The following is a 19,409-nucleotide window of genomic DNA, read 5'->3' on the forward strand; positions in this document are numbered from 1 at the left end:
AGTCACGAATAAAAAAGAAGACAAATGAAAAGTATAAAAAAATAATAAATAATAAAAAAGCAAACTTTGCAAAGCGCCTTTAAAAGTTCGTCTAAAAAGAAAAAGAAGCATTTAGCGCACCAAAAAAGATCCGCCCAGAAATCATTTTCAGCGCCCACAGCTGGGCGCTGAATCTCTCTGCTCGCCAAATTTTGTCCAGAACTGCTCGTCATTTTATCCGCACATGCACGGAAAAATAACGAACACTCGGAGGGGTACAACACGTATTCAGATATACGTACCAAAAAACACATGAAAAGATTTTTATGCAAATACATGTACTTAAAAAATAAAACAAAATTTTGGCTTACGGCAAGGCAGCAGATTAAAATAATAATAAACTTCACTTATTCTACCGTTTCAAATAATATGTTTCCACCTCAGAACGTACTTGTTTAAAATCGGCATTCTAAGAAACCATTTTCTAGGCTAAGAACTACGCAAGACCTGATTCCAAATTAAATCTATTTAAGGCGGATACGTAGGCAATCCATGATTCGGTCCAACCAGTTTGCAAAGATGTTAGAGCCTATAGAATAACAAGAATAAGAAATAGAGTCCCTTATTGAAATTTAATTACTTGCAATCCAAGTCGAAAGAAAAATTTAAGTCAAAGGAAGAATCCAAGTCATCAAGATGCCAAAACGAGCACACATCGAAAAATAATAAGGGCACGTACCCTTGTCAGAAGGAGCACTCACACTCCTAGGCACTTAGCCAAGACTCAAAAGATCGCTTTGCCTCAATTGAATGGGGGGTAGCGCAAGCGTCCATGACCTCTAAAATACTCGACTTGACCCTCCCTAAAGAAAAATAACTCACTTAAAGACCTTCTTTCACCACTAGACACAGTCATAATCGCCAACAAGTAGTAAAGGCAATAAGCTTGCAATAAAGAGGATTGTTCTACGGCATCGCCCCGTCGTTCCTTCGAACTCAGGGCACCCGTTCATGGTAATTCAAATGTTTGCGAATCCCCTTTGAAAAAAAAACAGACATTGTCAATAGGACTTGGCACTTAACCAAGGCTCACCCTACTCAGACAGATGACACGGGCATCTAAAATCGAAATCTGAAAGCATCATTAATGGGAAGACATAACAGCAACTCGGGGGCTAAAAATTGAAATGAAAGAGCTAGGGAAAGAACTAAGTATACCTTGACCTTTCGTGCAGACATACACCAAGCAAATCTAAGTCAATTTGAAAACGGTTTATATTCCCGCCATTCTGGAAAAGATGGCCCTAAAAGCCCAAAGCATGTGCCACACGGGCACAAGTAATATCTTGACGCCTGCACCCTGGCTTCCAGCAAATCCTTAGACAGCATTCCAAAAATCGTAACAGTATTTTGATTCACTCATGTAATCTTGTACGAACCCTTCTATAAGTCAACTTACTTAGGACACCTCGGATTGTACACAGTAGGACTCGGATTTCAAATAATTTTCAAAGACTTCTTCGAACATAATAAAGTGTCGTTGGTTTAAGCTAAGTATATGTTTATCTCGGTGTTGCAAGTGAGTCAAAAAGATTTCTAAATTTGATTATGGGTAAAGAAAGGCACCTAGATTTCGGTCAAGGCATGCTTCAACATGTGACTACCTTGACCATGGCAATGTCGCACAATACGACATTTACAAGAGAAGTAGCAAATCACTACTCGAACGTACCTCGCACTAAACGAGTCTGGTTCAAACTATTCATGATCTATGTCACCATGAATGCATAAAAACGTATGCCAAGCATTATAGCACCAAGCCCATCCCGTAGCTACAATTGGGGGCTTGAGAAAAACACTCTAAAAATGCTCGAAATGACGATTTATCGCAAATTCTCGACGCTAATGCTATACACACGTCATAGGGTCACAATCCTAAGCTTTAATCGTGTAAAACGAACCTTAGAATGGCTACAACCCCTCCCAAATTCTAAGCACTACTTAGAATATATAAAGTCACCCCACTAACAAGGGTAACTGAAAATCGCGAGTCACCAAAACTCCGATCAAACTACTGCACATAACGCTCACCCTACAAGCACCCGTTACACAGTCTACGTCGTTCCAAAGCAAAAGCAAAAGAAAAATCAAGAAAAAAAACTGTCAAATTCTGCCCATAAATCATTTTCAACGCCCAGAGCTAGGCGCCGATATCTTTAACGCCCCAACCTGGGCGATTCTCTCGGCTTGCCCAATTTTCCCAGGTATAAAAACAACAAAGAAACATCCATGATCCTCGCATCGAACGAAGTAATAAGCCGTGCACATCCACACAGAAGGTGCTACACTTGTTCGAGCACCTGAACGAGGCGTGATGAAGTACTCCAACGCAAAAAATAATAATGATATCCCAACGCCTGGAGGAATGTTCTAAGACACGCTGTTAGGCCACACAAGCCTACATCGCACCATAAATCAAACCATCCAACGGTACAAGTCTAAAAAAAGAGTAAGGCATATTGCACTAATGCGGGCATGACCAAGAGTATGAGGCAAAGACTACTTATCGCCCAAATTCAAAATGCAAGCCACACGACTTCTACATTAAGGATTAAAGGTAGCAAAATATTACCTACCACGAAAAGGATAGCTCGCACCTACACGAGCGGAACCCCAAGGCATCTTTCTCGAAAGAACCTACAAAAATCGTACGCCAAAAGGAAGCATCCCAACATGAATACTTGGGGGCTCCAAGCTACGAAACGACCATAGAAAAATAAAAAATCTCGAAGCAAATGTTTGAACGATCGAAAGGGCACGATGCTTGAGCCCACTTCATGAACGGGCCTGAACCCTATCAAGCCTCTAAGCAAATTATTCAAAATCAGTCATTGCTAAAAAAAAAATGATTCAAGCGAACTGATTAATGGACCGCACGCAACGGCCATTCTATGAACGCTCATTCATATCATCATTCTAAGAATCGAGCATTCACGAACACGTTCAAAAGAAAAAGTATATACAAGAGCGATCAAAGTCTTACGCCTCAAGGTATGTTCCTCGGGCCATATAGACTCGCCCAACTATTGCAATAACTGTACGCCTTAAGAGCGACAGTTCCTTTAAAGAATCGCCCCAAAGCGACAAACACCGTAGTCCACCGATCGGCTACCGCTTCTCGAGAAATCATCACGATCACTCGACTCATTGTGATCTCTAATAAAATTCTACGTTCCAAAAATAAAGAAAAACAAAAGAGAAGAGAATACGTAGAATTTCCAAGTGAAATAAACGAACGAACAAGAGGCCAAACATTTACAACGCCCCACCTGGGCGTGAATGATTTCTGACGCCCAGGCCTGGGCGCCGAAAATGAACCCAGGCCCGAAAATAAAGCCCTGACTTCTATAGGGCCCTTCCGTATCCACTCGACTCAAAAATTACCGAGTTCTTTACTGAATGTCGCACTTCACGGCTTTGTTAAGAGTAGCACACCACTACAAAGATCACTCGCACTTACGAGCACGATCCCGAACACGATCAAGGACATTACAAAATGCGTATCCCAAGGAACCTCTTTGACAAGAAATGACCGTCAAGCACGAATGCTTGGGGGCTCAAAAGAAAATATATATTTCAAAAGAGAGTATGCAAAGTTAAAACAATATTCCCAGACTACGCTGTACGAAGTTCCGTGTTTGGATAAACTCAAAAGAGAAAACCGGATTACGACCTCAAGACAAAAGTCGCCGTTGATACTTATACATAGTCCCCTATTCAAGGACCCAGGTAGTGGCAAAACCATGAAAGATGACCATGAAAGATGATGACCACGAGACAATGGTCCGTCTAAGCACGTTGTCAACCCACATTCAGGTTGCAACTAAATCCGAGCATCCCTCGAAAGAATTCTCCCTACAAGAATGAATAAAAAGAAATTCTCAAAAGAAATCACAAGAACAAATGAAATAGGGACTTGCCCACCTTAATCGGGCAAGATCGCGCCACGAACCACGCGAGTTCCAAATCGAAAAAACGAATTCAGGGACGTCCACCCTCAGCGGACAGGGCTCGCCCACCTTCAGCGGGCGGGGTCTGCGTCACAAGCCGCGCAGATCCTCAGTTTTCGAAAAATAAAATCTTCAAATTCAAAATAGGCTCGCCATCTTTAGCCGGCGGGGTCTACGTCACAAACCGCGTAGGTCCTTATTTTCAAAACAACACAAACAAATTTCAAAATAGATTCGTCCACTTCTATCGGACGGGGTGTCCACCCTTAGCGGACAAGCTCGCCATCTTTAGCCGGCGGGGTCTACGTCACAAACCGCGTAGGTCCTTATTTTCAAAACATCAAAACAAGATTCGTCCACTTCTATCGGACGGGGTGTCCACCCTTAGCGGACAGGCTCGCCATCTTTAGCCGGCGGGGTCTACATCACAAACCGCGTAGGTCCTTATTTTCAAAAAAAAAACAAACAAACTTCAAAACAGATTCGTCCACTTCTATCGGACGGGGTGTCCACCCTAAGCGGACAGGCTCGCCATCTTTAGCCGGCGGGGTCTGCGCCACTAACCGCGCAGGTCCTTAGTCGCTGCAGCGATAACTTTTTCTTGTTTCCCTTTTTCCAAAAATCAAAGGATTGGTTTTCCGTTTTTCCAAAAAAGAGCGATGTGATGGATTTTCCTTCGTTTTACGTCCCATAAAAACAAGGGGGTTTTCTCGTTTAGCTAAACCCTGAAAATGAGAATCTTTAAAAAATATTTTACCTCGTGATTGGGCTTGGTCAGGCCCAATTACACTTTATAGCTTTGATTTCGAAAACATCTGTAGCTACTTCCAATGACAGAGTGAGGGAGTTTCTACACATCTTTAGATACTTCCAATGACAAAGTGAGGGAGTGTCTATACTATCTGTTGACAAATCCCAATGACACGTGAGGGATATGTCGACACTTCAAGTGATGACCCTTAAGTCAAATGTTATCACTCAGGGGCTTGTGAGACCCTCGCAAAACAAGTCACATACACTATGGCTTGTGTGACGCACTCCGTCCAGTACTTTGACCATCGTCTCATCCCGAGACTTTTTCAAAGTGGGGGCTAACTGTAGACACCTACTTTTGTCCCCATTACCGAAAGGGAAGGTTCGATGATGAGAACATAAATCTCCACTTGGCAACGCATCTCCTATAAAATAACGAATCTCGATCACCCTTTTCATTTCACCCGAACCTGCTATTTATAGAAACCTGCTAAAAATAGTAACTGCCATAATAGGTAGTTGTTAAAAGTGGCAAGTCATAAAAGATAGAAACCTGTCAGAATTAGGTGTTGCACTCCAACATAAATCCTAAAAGAGATAGAATTTGCAAGAGGAATCCTATTCCTTGTATAATTCAAAAATAAGAGTTACGTATTGATTAAAATCCTAACGAACCTAGAGTTTGTAACGGGCCCAGACGCATTCCGTCATAAAGTTAATACGCACTAAAAGACTCGGATAAAGTCTCAAACACTCCGGATTCTAAGAGTCCAAATCTGACAAAGAACTCGGCCCAAACATCATTTTCAACGCCCAGCCCTGGGCGCTGAAATTGCCTGGATCCCATTTTCAACGCCCAGAGCTGGGCGTCGAAATCTTTAACGCCCAGCCCTAGGCGCTGAAATTACCTGGGTACGTGTTCTCTCCTAATTCTTCTTGGATTAGTGCTCTAAAATTCTATCTTTCCACGAACTCTTCCCTATAAATACAGCCCCAAATTCGACGCGAAAGGAACACACACAACACACAATTCATATTCCGAGTATTGACTCCAACCCCTAAGCCTAAGCCTCACGCTGCGAAATTGATCCCGCGTTCTGTCGCAATCAATCCAAAAATCCAACAGAACGTATCCTGTCCCTTTTAGCTAAAGAATTAAGCCCGGAAACTTGAGATTCGTTAAATAAAAGGAGAAATAGCAAAGCCAAAGTGGTTAGTTTTCTGAGAACCGTGACGCACCTCTTAAGGGTGCGTCGTAATGTGTCCCTTCGCATGATTTAATTGCTTTCCTCGCCCTTTTATAAATTTTTAAACTATTAAATCTGATTGTTCTATCACGACTAATAAAGATAATATTTTGGGAAATTGAACTATCATGCTAGGTCCCTTAAAACAATCTAAATCAGATAATCACGATCAATCTAGTATTATGTGTTGCATATTGTTAAAATCAATTCAGATTAGTTTAATAGTACGTTAACGCATGTCCCTTCAATTATTTATGCTGAGCTAGTAAGGATATCCTGCCTCTGGAGTTATCGAAGAGCGAGTACTCCTCTCGGTAGTTACAGTCCCCCGAACCCTCAATCTCTACCTTGCGGGTGTACGTTGAGAGATCCCCACACCAGGGATCACAAGGGAACCTATGGCCGTCGTGGTGAAACATAATTGCACTCCCTTTATGTCACGATAACCGGGTTTTGTCAGTTTTTCTCATTGTCGTTAAAAACTGAATGGCGACTCCTATATTACTAGTCAATTGGGTGTAAACTCACAGGAAATCCAATTACACTTGATTTGACAAAAAGAAACGTCACACCCACGAGGGACGAGGTCACGCATTAGCCTCGTGCTTTTTCGACCCCCTCACAGGTAAGCTGTCATGCTGGGCCATTTGGCCTCATACTCCCCTCGGATCTGGTTGGCTACAAGCTGTGAATCAGTCTTGAGACAAACATGTTCGGCTTCCAGAGATAGACAAAGTTCTATCCCGGCGATTGCAGCCTTATATTCGGCCTCGTTGTTAGTTGCTTTGAAGCCAAACTTCAGGGCATACTCTATGCTTTTTTCCTGTTGGCGGGATCAACACGACTCCGGCTCCCGAGCCATTTATTGTGGAAGATCCATCAATGTAGACCTCCCAAGTGCTCTTTGTGTCATCCAACATCTCTTGGTATGAGCATTCGGCCAAGAAGTCAGCGAGTTCTTGTGCCTTGATGGCTGTCCTCGGCTGGTACTTAATGCCGAACTCTGATAATTTGAAGGCCCACGCAGCCAATCTTCCCGACCTTTCTATCTTATCAAGTACTTTTTCGAGCGGTTGGTCGGTCAATACTACGATTCACTACTACAAAAATGGGATAAAGAACCATTGCTAGGGCACCGCATAAGTCAGTTATTAGGTTTCTTAGATGAAGAAACCAATTATCTTAGAAGTGTGGTTTCTTTGGAAGAATATAAGAAACCTCATACCTGAAATATATGGTTTCTTAGATAATATTATATTTAATAAAGAATCAAAGGAACCGAAGATCTTTCAAAACCAATTTCTTACTCATATCCTAACCCATAAACAACAATAAAGTTGTAAAATTTTGAAATAAAAGATTAAGAAAAAAAATAAGAAAACCGCCTACTCCATAGAATATCTTCTTCTCCTACCCTGGATTGAAATCCCTTTGATTCTACGGTCAAGACTCTCAATATAATAATATTTCGTAGATCATAACCGGAGCGGCAAAACCAGCCTACCAAAACCTTCACACGGCATCGATTCCCCTCTCCCGACGGCGATTCCCCTAACCCGACGGCGCTTTCCTTTATCGGCGGGTGCTACCCTTCTCACGACGAATTTTTCAAATTGAATTTCAAGGTATCCTCTCAGTGATATTGTAAGCTCTTTCACCTATCTTCTAGTTTGTCTTCCTTGCGATTTTTATTTCTTTGTCTCTCCTCTCGATTTTTATAATTTTCTTTCTTTTTTCATATTATGAATGTGGTTTTTAAGAATTTCTTTGCAATTTAATTTTATCATTTGACTTACGTTCTTTCTATATTATTGGTTTAGATCTATGCAATTTTTATTTCATTCTTTAAATTAGGTTTTGATTTGTATAGATTGAGTATATACTATATAGCGTTAATTTGTGCTTAACTTTCTTTTTTTGTTCTTAAAATCTTTCAATGTATCTTCACGTTCTTTCATATTTGAAAGGTAGTGTATTGGATTTAAGTGATTATCGATTAATAGTGAAATTCAGGGGGAATGGTGGAATTGATATTTTTGTAGGTTAGAAAATATTCTTTATGTTACTCTTATGATGTTGGAAACATAGAACAACAGTATTCCGTAGTCATTGTGATTTTCCTGACTCAAATAGAGGTTCATTTGGAAGAAATCCCCTGACATTGGATGATAGTATATCTATTAGATAGGATGTTCACGACGCCTCTTTTGCCATTGATGTCATTGTCGTACTGTTACTAAACTCTTCATGAAGGAGTGAACTGTAACGCCATCTCGAATTTAGCTATTGTTCCTCCTTGTATTGTAGTTTGGAAAATTATAACAGTAGAGTTTGTTTTGTTTGCCTAGGAAGGTGTCTTTTAGGTAGATTGAGTGGTTAGAAAAATTGAGATCAGAGCTCCTAAGCTGAGGAGGTGTGTCGGGTTCTTCCTGTTTGTTTGGGTTCTTCATGAGATAAGAGAGTAAGATTTCATGAAACAAGCCTTTACTAAACTCATATTAAGACTTAAAAGTCGAATAAGCCTTTAATTCTAGTTGATTACCTTCTTTGAGTGAGTCAAGATATTTCTCGAGTAATCCCAGCTCCGTTCTTGCTAACAGTTGATTAGTTTGATCATCCAAATCAGAGGCATCACTGACATAATCCTGTGAAACTTGTTTTCTTGATTGTGAAGTTTTTCCAAGTATATTTCTAATGAACTCTTATAATTTTTGGTGAAATCAGACTCTGAAGCATAAAAAGTAGGACATGAAATTTCTGTTCTACTAGTTTGTAAACACTGATTATACCACTTTCCATGATCTTTTTCTTTCGAAAAACTCAATCTTCTATTCAACTTTTTCCTCAATGTACTCGAAATATGGTCTTTAGATGAAAAAAGGCTAGTATTATTCCTGCTAATAATGTTGTTGCTGGGAGTTGAAAATGAACACTTGAAACCTTCTTGAACAACATGGAACTCAGAACTGAAACTCATGGATATAGTAATGGAGTCGCCATATTTAAAGCTCGAAACCACTATCAATATTTACCTAATCATCAAAAGACATACGATTTCCATTACTTAAGGTTAGTTAATCAATAAGATATAGTTTTTCCTACTCATTTTATCTCAAAATCGAGTTGCTTGAAATAAGGCTATCTGGTCTGAATTTATATTATGCTGGTATAGTATAATTTATCACGTCTATGGCAATTTTTGCTTTATTTCATGAAGATTTTAAACATATTTTGAATTTAACATTATACATTAAACATGAAAAGACAAAATTCATTATATAAGTGATTATGCTCTAGTAACATATAATTAATATTTTGATTCTATAATTTTTTTTATTATTAATTGGTGTCCGCGCTTGAATTAGGTGAGTATATTTAATTCCTTATCCCTTTGTCTCCTCTTTTTTATTTTAATCATTTAACAATTAATAACTTGATGAATTTTTTTACTAGCGTAAATTGCTTGCTGCTTGCATATTCATAGGAATGTGTGCGCGTAATGTATTTTTCTGGTAGAAAAAGGGGCTATAAATTATTTTAAAACAACAATAACAAGGTTACAAAGTTCCTCCATGAATAGTGCAAATAGTTGTAAGGCTTAAGTTACAGACCCATTAGGTAAACATCTATGAAGTTCAGCTTCATATAAATATTTAATTACAATAGAAGCTTGGGATTTGCATAATAATAGTCGTGAACATTTCCTGATTTCCCTCCTTTGCATCCTTTGTCAGCAAGACAACTAGTTAGTTTGTTTCCTACCCTGGTACTGAGCCACATCTCTGAAAAAAGTATTTTCAGTTCCCTAGCAATCCATAATTATGTAATTAGTTAACTCATCTGCATTACTTTGAGGATGATTGATCATGTTGATGCTTTCCTTGTTATCAGAAGCTAAGATAACCCGATTCCACCCCTATCTTTTTCCATTGTTAAACCCATTCTGATAGAAAGAGTTTCAGCCACGACATTTTCTTCTATTCTTTCCACAAACCTTGAAATTTTGTAGCTTTGGAAGATTTTTGAACTTAATGATGATTAGGCCCTTCCACTGGTGCTTGACAATGAAGTGCTATGAAAAATGATTACTGACAGACACAACTCTAGCCCTTATCTTGATTTCAAAATTCTCCATCCTACTTATTAATGTAAAAAAATTGATCCAAGCACAAAATACAGTACTACTGTCATTTCTTGTCTTAGCAGTCCTGCAAAACCTTTGAGTAAGCATTTGTTGGGTATAATACACTACAATATTAAATAAACTAAACAATCTTTTTGATTGTCTTAACCTGTATGTTTATAGCAGGGTAAACCAAATATGTAAAGAATTTGATTGACATTAAAATAAAGTAGAAGATTACTTAACAAGAATCTTTAGGAAAGAGGAATACTTAAACATAGCTCTTAACTGAGTTAACTATGCGGCACTCAAGTTAAAAAATGTAAACGCCAGGGCACCAAATGAAAAATAGTGAAAATACAGGCAGTCGGGCACCAAAGTGAAAGAGTGTAAAACCTCAGGGTATCAAAGTGGAAAGTTTAAGATTCTCCCCTAAGGCTCTAGGATTTCTAGGAAACTAATAGGCCTTGATCAACCAAAGAGTTTTCACCTTGCATGAACCCCTTCAACTCCCTGCAACTCATTTACATTTATATGCCCTGTAATAATACCTTTATAATCATCTCCTAAAAAATACTTCATGTAAACAGAAGGCCTGCAACTTTTTCTCTAAAAAATGGTACAATAAAATTGCTTAATCAGCTAGAAATCCCACCAATAAACCACAACGATCAAATCCTTTGTACCTACTGATAATGCATAGGCTGAACAAATCCCGTTCATCCACTGATAATGCATGACAGTTTTAAATTTCCAGTTTACATTACACATTAATAGAAGGTTTGCTGTTGGTTAATCCGGGCAGGTAATGATCTTCGACACCTCATGAGTTTAGGAAAATTCATTATGTCTTGTAGTATGTTAATCATTCCTGACTATTTAGGCTGGAAAATTGTTCTAAGAAGGCTGGTTGATTTCATGGTCCTGCATCTACTGAAGACGTACAAAGATGTGATCTAGAAGATTATGAACAGAATTTCTTAGAATGAATAAAACAGTTAAGTAGACAAAAAAATACAGCAAATATCAGCAGTACCTTGAGAAGTTAATAATGCAAAAACAAATCCAAACAGCGCGCAATGCAGTAAGTTAATATTTGGTACAATACATACATCATCTAAACATACTTCAGTTTACATACCCAACAACAACTAAGAATACCTAACAACAATACTCAAGCTTTTGACGCCAAGACAAAAGAAGAGTTGCAGTAGGACAAAGATCTTTAAGGGTTGTTGCCTTTGGTAATGCACTATGCCAAGGCGGTTGTTACCTATTCGAATCATTTTTATGTCTTGTATGTAGTACTTTCCTCAACTTGCCACTTATTCTCAAGCGACAATTGACGAGACACGAGATACTTTGGTTACATATTTTTTCAAGAAAAAACAAGTTATCAATGATCGAATTGAAGAAGATGAAGAAAAAGATCTTCTGGACTTTGGTCATGAATGATCTTTGTAATTAGTGCATATTGAAACTTTCTAACATTTTTTATGGGAATCTCGTAGCAAGTTAATACATTTGAAGTACTTTGGATTCGAACTTGTTATTCTCACAGTAGTTTTATTTAGTTTATAAATTGTTTTGGAGAACAAGAAGTTGGCACATTGGTCGATTTGGAGAATTTTTATGAATATATATAGAGTAGATGGAATATTAAATGTCAATTGAGACAGTTTGGATATTGGATGGCATCTAACATGTACCATATAATTTGAAAATATATTATCTGTCAATAATTCATTGGTTTTAGCAGCCATTTAAAATTTAATAAAAAAAATTAACAAAAATCAAAGAAACCAGATATTTAATAAATCTGGTTTCTTAGACTGCAGACGTTCATACCCCAAAAGAGTATCAAAGAAACCGTAGATGCTTAAATTACAGTCTCTTAAAAAATATCAAAGGAACCGCGCTTTGTAACAAAGTGGTTTCCTAGTACAGTCAAAGGAACCGCATATTTCATCAATTTGGTCTCGTATTCTTTGTACTTAAATTGACAGAAAATGAACAAAGAAACCAGTTTTCGGTGAAAATCGATTTCTCAGATATATCAAAGAAACCAGGTGAAAACTCCGGTCTCTTATGCTAAGAGACCTACTACCTAGGCACCGTATAAAGTGAGGTTTCTTTGCCTTGTTTTTCCCGGTTTCTTAGGCTATTTTGTAGTAGTGATTTGATGAGAGTCGAAGTATGGTCTTAGCTTCCGTGCAGCTATCACCACTGCATATGCTACTTTCTCAATGAGTGGGTACCGAGTTTCGGCACCTGTTAGCGTTCGACTGGTGAAGTAGATTGGTTGTTGTTTCTTCTCTTCTTCCCGAAGGAGTACTACGCTTATAGTCCTGGGGCTGACTACGACATGCAAGTGTAGGGTTTCCCCCTCTTTCGGCCTGGCCAGTGTCGGCAGTTGGGCCAGGTGAGCCTTGAGCTGCTGGAACGCGTCTTTTTGTTCTTGCTCCCATGTCAGCTCCGGGTCCACCTTCCTCGGGACGCCTTTCTTCTTGATTGGTTCTGCTTCTCATCCTGGGAGGGTTTTTGGTTTCAGAGCTTTAAAGAAGGGAGCCCCCTTGTCCGAGGCTTTCAATATGAATCTCGACAATGCGGCTAACCTGCCGGTTAGCCTCTGCACGTCTCTCTTTGTCCTGGGTTCTGGTAAATCCAATGCTTCCTGGACTTTGTCCAGGTTCGCGTCGATTCCTCTTTCGCTCACCATGAATTCGAGGAACTTTCCTAACTTGACCCCGAAGACACACTTCTTCGCGTTCAGTTTCATGTTGTATTTGCTCAGATTTCCGAAGGTTTCGGCCAAGTCTTTGACATGGTCTTCTTCCTTGATGCTTTTCACTATGGAACAGTCCACATAAACCTTGACGTTCCTTCCCTTTTGATCAGCGAAGACATGATCAACTAGCCTTTGGTAGGTTGCTCCGGCATTTTTCAAGCCGAAGGGCATCAAGTTGAACACTCTTGCACTTGTGATGAATGCTCTCTTCGCCCTGTCATCGGGGTGCATGAATACTTGATGGTACCCTGAAAAGGCGTCCATGAAGCTGAGTAGTGCATGGCCACTCGTGGAATCTACCAATTGGTCTATCCTCGGCAGGGGATAGCAGTCCTTGGGGCAGGCTCGGTTCAAATCTGTGAAATCCACGCACATGCGCCATGAGCCGTTTGCTTTCTTGACCATCACCACTTTGGCTAACCACTTGGGATACATGCATGGCTCGATGAATCCAGCCTCTTGCAGCTTTTTCACCTCTTTGGCGATGGCTTTGTTTTTCTCCGAGGAGTAATTCCTCTTTTTTTGCTTGATTGGTCGGGCTCGGCGTTGACATCCAGCTTGTGACATCATTTTCGGGTCTATCCCTGGCATGTCAGCCACCGACCATGCAAAAATATCCTTGTGATCCCTGAGCAGTTGGATCAAATCGATTCGGAGTCCCGAGCTTAGGCCTTTGCCTATTCGGACACTCCGGTCTGAATCATCTTCGAGGAAGATATCCTCCATTTCTTGGTCTGGCTCGGGAAAGAGGGTTTTAGGCCTAGCATCAACCTCTGCAGGTTTCACAAGACTGTTCATCCCTGCCTTTCTCCTTTTCGCCTGATTTTCTTCCCTTGAGGGATCTCTCTTGCCTTCTTCATCTTCGGGACCGTCCCCTAGCCTTGGCTTTCGGATGGCGGTGTGGCAAGTTCTTGCGACCTCTTGGTCACCCCTAACTCGCTCGGCGAAGCCTGCGTCCGAGACATATATCATAATTTGATTGTACGTGGATGGGATTGCTTGCATCTTGTGGATCATGGCTCGTCCCATGATGACATTGTCCACTGAATCGCAATCCATCACTAAGAATTCGTCTCGGAGGGTTCTTGCTGCTTCACCTTTGCCCACCGTGACTGGTAGGGTGATCTTCCCTCGAGGAATCGCCGCGGATCCGTTGAATCCCATCAGGGGGTAGCTGACTTTTGTTAGCGATTCCTCTGATTCCTCGAGGATCAGCTGCTCGAAGCAGTTTCTGAAGATGATGTTGACGGCGCTTCCTCCGTCAACTAGCACTCTATGTACGTTGTGGTTGTTGACATCCATGGAGATTACCAAGGGATCATCATGCTTGTACTGGACTCCAAGGCAATCGTCGGCAGTGAAAGACATGTTCGGAGGATGGGGCTGACTCTCACCTACGGCGCTGAAGTTCACTCGGTGGGAGAGAGCTCTTAGGTGCTTCTTGCTGGCGTGGCCAGATTTCTGCCCTCCGAACACCACCAATATGTCATTCTTCTTTTTCCCCGCGGGCTTGTATACCCTTTTTTGGGGTTGCTCTAGCGGTTTGCCTCTTGCGGCCTTTTCCTTTTCCTCCTTTCGGTCCAACAAGTATTGTTTTAGGTAGCTTCGGCGAACGAGGTCCTCAATGTTATCCTTTAGCGTGTTGCATTCTTCGGTGTGATACCCGAAGTCGTCATGGAACTCGCACCACTTGTTCTTGTTCCTCCGATTCGGGTTGCACCTGAGCTTCCCTGGTAGCTTCCACTTTTCGTCGTTCATGTGGAGGATGAAAATTTCTTTTCGAGGCAGAGTGAGTGGAGTGTAGTTAGTATATTTGGGTTGAAGTTCACCCTTTATCCCGTCTTTTTTCGGGCTCGCGTCTCTCACACCCACTTTCTCTTTCCCTTTTCTTGAGTGCCCTCGGGCTTGCTCTAATTTGTTCTTGTATCCCTCGGATCCGAAGATCCTTTCAATCTTGCAGCGGCCTTGTTGAACTCTTCCGTTCTGATAAACGCATCTGCCATTTGGAGCACGTCAGCTATTTTGGAGGGGTTCTTCATTGACAGTTTATCACGGAACTTCCCCTCTTGGAGTGCGTGCTTCAAAGCGAAGATTGCCACGTCAGGCTGCAAAATTGGGATGTTGGTTGATTCCTTCATGAACCTGGCCATGAAGTCTCGTAGACTCTCGTCTCTTTCTTGCTGGATGGAGGTCAGTTCTGCCGTAGTCCGTTCGGGGCGATTATTGCTCACGAACTGTACGCAAAATCTCTTCTTCAATTTCTTCCAACTTTTAATCGATCCTTTTGGCAGCAATCTGAACCACTCTTTCGCTACTCCGGTCAGCGTGGTCGGGAAGTACTTGCACCAACAAGCTTCAGAGTAGGGACTTAGGAACATTTGCTGCTCGTAGGAGATGACATGATTCCTCGGATCCGTGGTCCCGTTGTATGTTAGGTGCGCTGGCAGCCTAACCTTTGGGATCTCCTCCAAGATCATCTCTTCTGTGAATGGGGAGGACGTTGGGGTCATGATTCTTCTACCTAGCCTCGCTCTGATACCTCCACTTGCCGAGGTTCTGTTGTTGGAACGCTCGGGTGTGCGTCGGGGGCTAGGGGTTCGATCACTCCTCCTGTCTCTCCTTCTCACTGATCGGCTACTGACCTCGGGTCGTTCGCTGGATCTACTTGACTCACCTAGCCTGTCGTGAATCGATGGCCTCAACCTCCTGAGTACCGAGCTTCCGATCCGAGTGTTCGAGGCGGTTGATTTGCTTTGGAGAGCTGATGGAGTAGGTGTTGGCCTTGCAAACCAATCTGGCTGCTGTTGAGCCCTTTTCTGAGTATCCCACGTGCTTTCCATCCACCTCGATGTCATGGAAGGAAGTTCTCGTTCTGGTCTGGAAACCTCTTCATTGGGCGGCATGTTCAGTTGTTGCCTAGTTCTCCTTTCCTCCCGGCGGTCGTTTGCCAATCCCTGCTCCTTCTCATTGAAGAGGAAGTTTTGCATGATGGTCATGGCCGCGTTGAGTTCTTCCCGGGATGGAATTGGGGTCTTGCGATCGTGGCGGTCGTAGCCCTACTTGGCTGTGACCTCGCCACCGACCGCGGTTGCACCTCCGCTTCAGATTCTGAATCTGTGCAAACTATCATGTCATTATCACCGTTGTTGATATTGTTGTTATCCATTTTCAGAGAACCGATGGTTGATTTTTTCAAGGCTTTGAAGTGTTCTTCCCCACAGACGGCGCCAAATTGTTACGGTGTTGCAACAATGGGATTCGTATGAAGGCCTTTTTGGTTTGTGTTGAATATCTTGCTTGCTTGAATGAGTCGTGTCGGAATTCACCTGCACAATGACAAAGTCACTAGCCTCGGGGGTGTTTCCGAGGAAAACCCCTTCGATGCCTAAGTAAGAACGATGCTCGGATTCTAGAGAGAAGTTCTCTAGAGAGTAGTCTTAAGGAAGTAAATTGGACGTACCTTGAGGTGTGAGCCTTGGAGGCCTATTTATAGTGTTTGTGTAATAAATGCCCATAGGTCATTTATTGCTATTGGGCCTTGGGCCTTGGTTGGTGGCTGACCAGCCATGTTGAGTAGAAGTGGGTTTGATGTTGTTGCATTGAACCATTGGGCTTTGGACTTAGTGGCCCAATTGGTGTCCAATTAAGAGCCCAAACAGTAATTAATTGCAAATTCGTGCGATTATTTAAATATATGTTCGCAGGATTTTCGGCAGTTTAGTCAATAATGGTCGGAATCGTATAATATTATAGTGAGTTTCGCATGTAAACGACGTTTTAAAATTTTGACTAAAATCAAAGATTTGATGCCGAATCCTGAATTCCCAAATTCGAAGCCTAACTATGACTTTTCGGAGGTTTTAGTTTTTCGAACGCAAAATTTATAATTTTTATGATGTTAAATTAAATATTTGCGAATCTTGTATGTAAATCTTGAATCTATGATTGACCTACTGTATATGTTTAACAATTTTAAAGCCTAATCTTGTTAATTATACAACCTAATTTGTAATTTAATTAATTTGTTGAAATTCGAATAATTTAGAATTTGATTTGATTTTCATAATCAATTAGCAATTTAATTAGGATCCTATGATTAAAAACCACCATAAAATTTGTTGAAATTTAAAAGTTTTAAAATTTTATGACCTAGATTTGAATCCATGAAAATAAATATAATCGGAAATTAATTTGAATAATAAATTTTTGATTGTTCGCCTAAATTTATGAAATTAATATGAGTTATTAATTTGTCAATAAATTTAAATTATAAAAGTTTTGATTTTTATGAAAATCGTTCACAAATCTTGCACGCACGAAGCAATGGAAGATACGTGTTACTCTTAAGGGGTGTTGCATAGTGCGGGCATGCGACGACGAGCAAGGGAGCTCGTCGCCCATGCGGTATGATGCAGCGAGCAAGGCATGGCACACACGTGCGGGTGGGCAGTCTTGCTGTGCGGTGTGTGCTGTGTGCACGTGGGCGAAAGGCGAGAGGAAGGCATCGAGTACCTAAGGCCGCGCAGTGCGGGCAGTGAGCGCTGGCTCGCGAGCATTACCCCGCCCCAGCGAGGGAGCATGTTCTGCGTAGGCGTGGCTTACTCGGCTTGCTGCGTGCTACGCGTGGCTGCTCGTGCTTGTGCTATGACCAATGCGAGTGGCAGGCCATGGGCGCTGCATTCGTGCACGCGGCCCATTGGCGGTGCTACTACAAGGCCTCGACGAGGCATGGGCGCAAGCCTATGGCTTTGTCTTGGCCCGTTGGTTCGTTTTAAAAACTTTCAGTTGAAAACAATTTTAATTAAATTAAATTTCGTAATTTAATTTTTTCTCGGAATTTAATTTTAAATAATTTAATTATTATAAATTTATTTATACTAATTATTTTACTAAACTTAAAACCTTGATAAAATTTAAATTAATTAATGTTAATCAACTGAAAATAAAATAAAGGATTTAAATAATATTTTATATGAGCTTTAAATTTGTAAGTTCCCGGTTGGACTAGGAAATACAATTTTATGTTTAAAATTAGTAAAGTATGTAAATTTCTTGGTTTTAGTGGGAGCTTTTAGTCATTAAACTCTTGATTAGGTCTACATTCCTTTAAGGTTAAAAAAACTCGATTAGAATTAATAAGGATTGACTAATTTGTAGGTTATTGGAAGCCTTGATTAATTGCTGCAAATATTTATGTGATGCATAATATGTTCTACTAACTTGCTAGGTGGGCCATTCATTGATAAATGAATGGGTGAATGGTATATTGTAAATGTACTGTTTTGCAGGTTATGGAAAGTGACTAGTATGGCCCAAATAGGATAGAAAATATGGTCTATGTACCATTAATTTGATTGTAAAATTGGTCTAATGCATCAAGAGTTTTAATTTTAAATATGGTTTGCGCAGCATCAAATAGTTGTAATTAGTTTCAATTATAGCTTATCCTATTTGAAGAAAATGGCGCCTCCCATGGTGAAATTCAAGACGGAGTTTCCAATCCATTTTAAAGACGGAGTTTGAAGTTGAAGATTCAAGATGAAGTCGGGCCATACTAGATCACATTTATATCTTATGCATGCTTTAAGTTATTTATTGCTTTAAATATGCCTTAATTATGCATGAGATTGTGGCTTGATTATGTTGCATGATTAAGGATTTTAGTTCACTTAAAATCTAACCAACATAGTAAGAGCCTTAAGTTCCAAACTTTAAAAATTGAGTTAAAATGTGTCATGCCAAAATAACACTTACTTGGATAACCTTTACATCAATCTTAGTAATAGTTTTCCGCCATAGTGAGGTATTACTTATTGATCCTAAAGGGGTAAGGTACACAAATAATTGTGAGTACATGTTAGTTTTGGTGAAGCTCAACGATATAAGTAATGAGTTCTTTTATGTCGTGGAAAACGGGATAGGTTTACCTAATAATTAAGTTCTTAAACGTACCTATCAACCAAGAATAGTTTCTAGACTATTAGCAAAGGATTTGCTTACCTAAAATATTTTAGAATTGAGTCTAAATACATAATGTGCTTAATTCTTCAATGATTTAAGGATCTTGGAATCATTTTATTCACACCTGGCGGAACAATAAATTCGAATAAAATGCCAATAACTTGTTTATATTGCATGATTGCTTTAATTTTCAAGTTATTACTCATGATAAATGTTTAGACTTTGCATGATTCAATGTATGTTTTAATTATTGTTTATAATTAAAAATCTTGCACTGCAGTAAATCCTTTTAGAAAGGTAACAGTAAATTTCCTCGATTGGTTGTGAATCCAAGAACGATTCAGGGAAATGAGAGAAAATGAGCAATTTAAAATGTACGTTTCTTATAGCGACTTTTATGGTTGTTTTCGAGTATCAAAGTCGAATGGCAAACCGATTGGTGCTTGTGAATTCAAAATACAATGTAGTTTTGAGATCATAAAACATTGAGTTTAAACGCTCAGCTTTACCAATGGTTAACAACCTAATATCTTTTATCCATTTAATTC

General features: G+C 40.2%; 1 long non-coding RNA gene across 1 annotated transcript; it reads left to right on the forward strand.

The window, feature by feature from the left end:
* The first annotated feature begins 7,292 nt into the window (after positions 1-7,292).
* LOC110793023 (uncharacterized) lies at positions 7,293-11,914 on the forward strand. Its single transcript, XR_008930708.1, has 2 exons — positions 7,293-7,633; positions 10,996-11,914. It is a non-coding gene; the product is annotated as an uncharacterized lncRNA (long non-coding RNA).
* The last annotated feature ends 7,495 nt before the right edge of the window (positions 11,915-19,409 follow it).

The sequence above is a fragment of the Spinacia oleracea genome, chromosome 3, assembly GCF_020520425.1.
Source record: "Spinacia oleracea cultivar Varoflay chromosome 3, BTI_SOV_V1, whole genome shotgun sequence".
NCBI lineage: Eukaryota > Viridiplantae > Streptophyta > Magnoliopsida > Caryophyllales > Amaranthaceae > Spinacia > Spinacia oleracea.